We start from the raw sequence: 7,473 nt of genomic DNA on the forward strand, positions 1-7,473 counted from the left end.
AGACAAGTGTATTACTCGGTGTGAAAATGTCCACACCGCGGCAACCCTAGTGAAAACCAGGACTTCCAATACAATTATATGAAACAAACATACATTTTCTAAAAATAGTAATGATTTATGTGACCGTTTAATGTTTATAACATCTGGTGCAACCATAGCCGCGAGAACGTATTCTCAGCAGGGGGTGCTGGAAAAAAAAACCCGGCCTGCACTAGACTCGCAACTCGTCACATTGATAAAAAAGATATATAGCAGCGCAGCTCAATTGCACCAGTGCATGCGCGCACAGTTGAAAATCGATCGTTGTGTTCACTTCCTTCACACCATGGTTCACATCCAGCTGCTCACAGAACAAGTTTAGCGCACCACCGCTACCCTCACACTTTTTCATATAACCTTTTTTCAGCACTAGGTCATATGAGCATTAAATAAGTGCTGCGTCTCAACATGCCTTGGACAGCAGCGAGGATGACTCGCTTTGCCACGGGCCGAAACTGTTCGGAGCGACCACAGCCAGAGCGAACACAGCGGGGCAGAGGAGTGTCAGGAAGTCTTTGGTGTACACATCAGTACGGCCTATTTGCACTACTGTTTAGTGGCAATGCAGTGTTTTATTCTATGCCTTTTTATTTTCGTATATTATTTCAATTAATACAATTTATTTATTCATGAAATCAAGATCTGGTCTTCAAATCTTTTTTCCAAATATAGGTCGTCTTACAATGGGGTTTGTGTTTATATTCGGACCAATACGGTACAGCGGGCGCTCACATGACGTTAAGCATTTCCTGGTGCATAATGTGACACTTCAGAACCTAAAATCCCGTTTCTCCCCGTTGACACGACAACACATAACCGGCGTTTTCAGAAATCTCCACTTTGGCCGGAGTTTTTAGAAATGATCGTTTTCTCTGATAAGACAGGGCCTCGGACAGGGGGTGTTGCAGCACCCCCAGCACCCCTACTTCCCGCGGTACTGGGTGCAACTTACAGCTGAATGTAGTGCCATGTTGTTAAACGAAAACCTACGCTAGCCTGGCTCGCTCTCGCGCATCTCTGTTCGCGCTCATGCATGATTGCGCGTCCAGGTACTTGGAATGGGTGGAGTCAGAGTCAGCGTTGAAGGAGAGGGGGTAGGACCATTTGAGTTGTGTATTTTCAAAATCTGCTGGCGTTTCGCAAATCGCGTACCCAACCTTTAAGTGAAGACTTAAAGAATGAATTGTCCAAGCAGTTATTTTATCCGTTATTGACGATGGTGATATTTTATATCTGCATGCAAATGATTCGCCTTTCAAAATGCTAGATCTGTGTACCATGCAGCATTACGAACGCACCATTGCAAGTTGTATGAGAAAGTTGGGCCCAATCTCATTCCTTTTCTACATAGAAAATCTCAACCCTAGCCCTCGCTGTTGCGCGTTCACGCGCCGTGGAGTCATGTCCCAATACTGTTTAAATGTAGCTTAAGGGGTAGGGGGGAGGGCTAACATCCCCTCAAAATTGAGATTTTCGATGGGCACCCTCAAAGCGATTCAGTTCTGACTTGCTCCCACAATACCTTGCGAGGAAAACGGAAAATCAAGAAATATCCTAGACAAGATGGAGGACGAAAAGATGCGACAGGATTGGAAAAACACAAATGTAAGTATTTTCTCTGTAATTAACTAGTAATTATTTTATTAATTAAACTCTGCAGCCCGGCCGCGGGCTTCGAAGCCCGGCCAAGGACTCTCGGAAGATCGCGAAAGTCTGTGGCCGATTTTCGCGGAAGATCGCGAAACTCCCCGGCCGACTTTCGCAGGCCGCCTGACCCCGGTTCTCGGCCGGGATGCATGCCCGATCACGGGCTCTGCATCCCGGCCGTCGACCGGGCTGCAGACCGGGCTGGATATCATGTCGTATGATATCCAGATCTTCCATGTTCTAGTGACTCCAGGTTAAAAATAAGCTTTACTATACTAATATATTATATTATATTAGATTAGATTAGGCTTTATTGATCCTTTTGGGATGACTCCCTCAAGGAAATTGATTGTCCAGTAGCTTACAGAAAGAAACACAACACAATATTAAATTATATACAATATAAGATAAACAATACACTCATTAAACTATAAAAAGTAAAATAAAAAATAAACAGTAAACAATAATTATAATGTAATATAAGATAAACAATAAACTCTTAACTAACTATAAAAAGTAAACAAAAAACAGTAAACAGTAAACAATAAACTCTTATCTAATATAGAAAGTAATTTTAGTAATATTATTAGTTATTAATTATCAATATTCTATAAGTGATATTATATATACTAATATATATATTATATTAGTAATATTCTATAAGTATTATTCTACTAATATATTATATTATATTAGTTATATTACATGGTTAATCAATGTATTTTTTGGCAGTACTATATTGTGTACATAGCTATTATATATTGTACATAACATATGGCCATATCAACCAGTTCTGGCATATAATTTCTGTTTCCTTCTTATTCGTTTTCTTTCAGGACTTCGTTGAGTCCACTGCCACCAGCCCCCCCCACCTCTCCCTCATGCTCTTCCACCCCAGGCACCTCTTCCACCACCCCAGACACCCCTTCCAAGAGGAGAGTGCCAGGGGGCAGGCGAGGCATGAGGAGAGCGAGGCAAAATTGGTGGAATGGTGGAGAAGATCTGATTCTCCACCATTCTCTCAAAAGCTGAGAGAGAGGGTGTGTGTGTGTGTGTGTGTGTGTGTGTGTGTGTGTGTGTGTGTGTGTGTGTGTATTTTTAGGTGTGCGTGTGTGTGTATTTTTAGATGCGTGTGTGTGTATTTTTAGATGTGTGGTTCAGTGTTTCTTATTTAAATAAAGTGTTTCTTCTAAAGTGTTCTTGTTCTTAACCGATTATTATCTAAGGGTGCACTCACACTAGGCCATCTGTCCGTGGCCGTGGCCGTTTTAGCACCTAACCGTGCTCAAATCTGCCAGTGTGAGTGTGGCCAGTCTGGCTAATACCACCTTTAACAGTATTATTATTTTTTTAACACTTTATTTAAACATGCCAATTACAAAATATAAATACCATTTCAGGTTAAACATCTTTACAATGGGTCTTGCTCGTTGCACGAGACAATGGCAGCCAGTCTGTCTCTTGTAACATTACCAGGGGTCTGGTTATCTGCTAGGGGGCACGGGGAGGCCATGATGACGTCACAGGGTAGGGTTGTCCCATTTGGTAGGGGATCGGTTAGGGGTAGCAATGAGGGGTAGCAATGAGCATGAGCAATGAGGGTTAGGGTTGAGATGTAGGGTTGAGACAGTGAGCAAAGAAACGGGATTGGGCCCGTCTGTCTTCCTTATATACCCATAGAATGGAACTTTTCTTTATACGTACCCTACCCATAGAACCGTAAATCAAAACTTGTCTAAAACAAGTCCCTTGTGTAAATTACGTGCTTACGTCTCTGCGTCTAAAACGACCCTAAATTGGCCTTAAAGGGGTAGTTCGGAATTTTGGACATAGGGCCTGATTCCGAAGTGAGCATTGGTATTCTATATCACTGGAGACAGTTTTCAACACATTTCATTCAGTCCTTCTAGTTGCAGAGTTCGCTCGTGCTAGGCTAGCGCAAGTCAACGGGCAATGCTAGCCTGCTATTAAAAACAGTCTTACCCACTCCACAGTACACCCGAGGTAAATCAATTATAACGCCAGACTATAGATTTAAATGTCTGTGTTGATAGAATAATGTTAGAAATAAAACTAACCTTGCATCGCATGAATCATCGAGGGACTACTTTCTCAGCAGAAGCGGAATTCTACTATGCGCTGGTTAGGTTTGTAACCGAATCACGACAGAAGAACGTAAACAGAGAAGCGTGGGACAGAAGCGCAATTGAACGACTAGGCAACATGATGGTTCAGTGTGCTTTTAGAAATTGTAGAAATAAACGGTACAGATGGCCACCACAAAGTTTCCACCAATTTCCAGTGTGAGATCCAGAAAGGACTCAACTGTGGCTTGTTGCTGCTGGCTTTGACATCAAAACACCGGCTCGTACATGTACGGTTCGTTGGATACAGCAAATTCCTCACAATCGTCTTCAAAAGCAGATGCATCGCTAACTCCTCCAAACGTGGCCATATCTTGTTAATTTAATACGCTTGTAGAATTCCTTCGTTCACTGTACTCTGCGTTTGTAGCAATGACAGCGGCAGGTAACCTAGGTATCAGTCCGCCGCTGCCGTAGCCTACGTACAGGAATATAAACACTGCTGCTGAGACCCCCCAATTCCCTCAAAATGCAATGCAATGCAAGGTTGGTTTTATTTCTAACATTATTCTATAAACAGACATTTAGATTGTCGTTATAATTGATTTACCTCGGGTGTACTGTGGAGTGGGTAAGACTGTTTTTAATAGCAGGCTAGCATTGCCCGTTGACTTGCGCTAGCCTAGCACGAGCGAACTCTGCAACTAGAAGGACTGAATGAAATGTGTTGAAAACTGTCTCCAGTGATATAGAATACCAATGCTCACTTCGGAATCAGGCCCTATGTCCAAAATTCCGAACTACCCCTTTAACCTGCTTGATCATTGTGTGGTGGTTCAACGCGTCAACGCGCCAACGCAGCCAGATGAGTCCATGTCCATGCAAGTGAACGGAGCGTTCCCTCTTCGTCATAACTATCAAACCAAACATCCTTCACATTCACCGAGCGAACTTTATGAAAGTAAAATGCACATTTCTCGCTAAAAATGTTTCCATAAACGCATTTAATGGCGTAACTATGTTACTATTTCCACCCAGAATAAAGAAAGATGTCGGCCATATGCTTCTGTCCAAGCTCACTAGCGGAGACGTTTGCAGTGACGTCATGAAGTTGCTCGGGCCGGCTCCATGGCTGGCTCTGGCCGGTGTGAAACCAACCGGTTCTTAACTGGCCAGTTTGGAACTGGCCCTAGCAACAGCCCGGAACTGGCTCTCGGTTCTTTTTGGTGTGAAAGCGGCATGTTTCTACTTCCAGGCGCGGAGTGATATGCAAACATTCACAAAATGATCGGGCGTCATAGCAGTTATGTATACGCTCATTATACAACGGTTGGGAACCAATCAGATCGCTGGATTTAGGTCCCCCGTTGTATAATATGATATAAAGAGCTCCGGGAGTCGCAAACGGCAACAATCACTTTCTCCTCCATACTGCAGTTCACCCCGGACTGCACTGCACTGAGTTGGCCGGTTGAACGCTGATTGGCTGTTACGTTACACATGTCACGTGGCCAGGCTGTTGAACGCCGATTGGCTGTCATCACGCGAATGTCGCGTCAAAGTTTAAATATCTTTAAAGAATGATAGTATGAGTGACTACCAAGCCTGCTTGGATGCATTTCAGATGCATCAATTTGTATCCGTGAAGCATCCCGTACTGGTTCAACTGCTCCGGCAGGAAGAGAGCCACTTGTAGCAGGTCCGACTGGGCTTTTCTCCTGAGCAGTCCCAATGACTTCGTCTGCGCAATGTTGACATACTTATATTAATGCCCTCCTCACTTTTAAGGAACATCAATATTTCCCAATGCCTCAACCCGAGCAGGAAATAGAATACGATAGCGTCGGATAGCGTCATCTTTGCCGGCCAATGACTTCAGATGTCTGCGCAATGTTGACATACTTATATTAATGCCCTCCTCACTTTTAAGGAACATCCATGTTTCCCAATGCCTCAACCCGAGCAGGAAATAAAGTACGATAGCGTCGGATAGCGTCATCTTTGCCGGCCAATGACTTCAGATGTCTGCGCAATGTTGACATACTTAATGCCCTCCTCACTTTTAAGGAACATCAATATTTCCCAATGCCTCAACCCGAGCAGGAGATTAAATACGATAGCGTCGGATAGCGTCATCTTTGCCGGCCTGCAGCTAGCCAGCAACGTTATTGGTGAATGAGAGGCGTGATCCTTTTCTCGTAAACGAGATCCTTATGTCGTAAATATGATACCTTATCTCGTAATTACGAGATCTTTATCTCATAATTACGAGATCCGTATCTCGTAATTACGAGATATTATCTCGTAATTACGAGATCCTGAGTGTGCTAACGGCTACATTAGCTGTGAAACTTTTTTTTATTTGGTGAATGCTCAGCGCCACCGTACAAAATGGCCTTATAAAGAAACGTAGGTTCCTTTAAGGTTCCTTAACGCCTCGTGCCCACTTCACCGTCAGTCAACGGACGTGGGAAGGCGTGGCTGACGGATGGGGGAGTAGTCTTTGCAGAGGCATCCGTCAGCCAATCAAATCGCTTCGCCGGGTTCTTCCCGCTTCTTCCTGCTTGTTGCGAGGCAAGATTACCCGCTTTCCCGCTTTCCAGTATCGTCAGAGCCCGAGTTGCGTCACAGTGCTTACATTTGCATAAGCGATCTGATTGGATGACGGAACCGTTGCTGCCGAAAAAGTTGAACATTTTTCAACTTTCTGACGGTGGCGAACGCTCCAACTGAACGGACGGATCCACAATGCATTGCGCGTCCGTCCCCATTCAAAGTCAATGGGCAACGGACAACTGACGGAGGTAGTGGGCACGGGGCGTAAGGATTGCGCGTGTTGCAAGGGGATTCTCCGCCAGAACAGTAGGGGGAGGAAGTGGAAATCGCTGGCTTGTTTATATTTATAATCATAGCCGCGGGAACGTATTCTCAGCAGGGGGTGCTGGAAAAAAAAACTCAGCCTGAACTAGACTCGCAACTCGCTACATTGATAAAAAAGATATATAGCAGCGCAGCTCAATTACACCAGTGCATGCGCGCACAGTCGAAAATCGATCGTTGTGTTCACACCATGGTTCACATCCAGCTGCTCACAGAACAAGTTTAGCGCACCACCGCTCCCCTCACACTTTTTCATATAACTTTTTTTCAGCACTAGGTCATATGAGCATTAAATAAATGCTGCGTCTCAAAATGCCTTTGACAGCAGCGACGATGACCCGCTTTGTCACGGGCCGAAACAGTGCGGAGCGACCACAGCCAGAGCGAACACAGCGGGGCAGAGGAGTGTCAGGAATAGTCTTTTGTGTACACATCAGTACGGCCTATTTGCACTACTTTTTAGTGGCAATGCAGTGTTTTATTCTATGCCTTTTAATTTTCGTATATTATTTCAATGAATACAATTTATTCATTTATAAAAACAAGTCTTTTTTCCAAACATAGGTCGGGTTTGTGTTTATATTCGGACCAATACGGTACAGCGGGCGCTCACATGACGTTAAGCATTTCCTGGTGCATAATGTGACGCTTCAGAACCTAAAATCCCGTTTCTCCCCGTTGACACGACAACACATAACTGGCGTTTTCAGAAAAATCCACTTTGGCCGGAGTTTTTAGAAATAATCGTTTTCTGTGATAAGACAGGGCCTCAGACAGGGGGTGCGGCAGCACCCCCAGCCCCAGCACCCCTACTTCCCGCGGT

This window comes from Gadus chalcogrammus, chromosome 15 (assembly GCF_026213295.1).
Source record: "Gadus chalcogrammus isolate NIFS_2021 chromosome 15, NIFS_Gcha_1.0, whole genome shotgun sequence".
Classification (NCBI taxonomy): Eukaryota; Metazoa; Chordata; class Actinopteri; order Gadiformes; family Gadidae; genus Gadus; species Gadus chalcogrammus.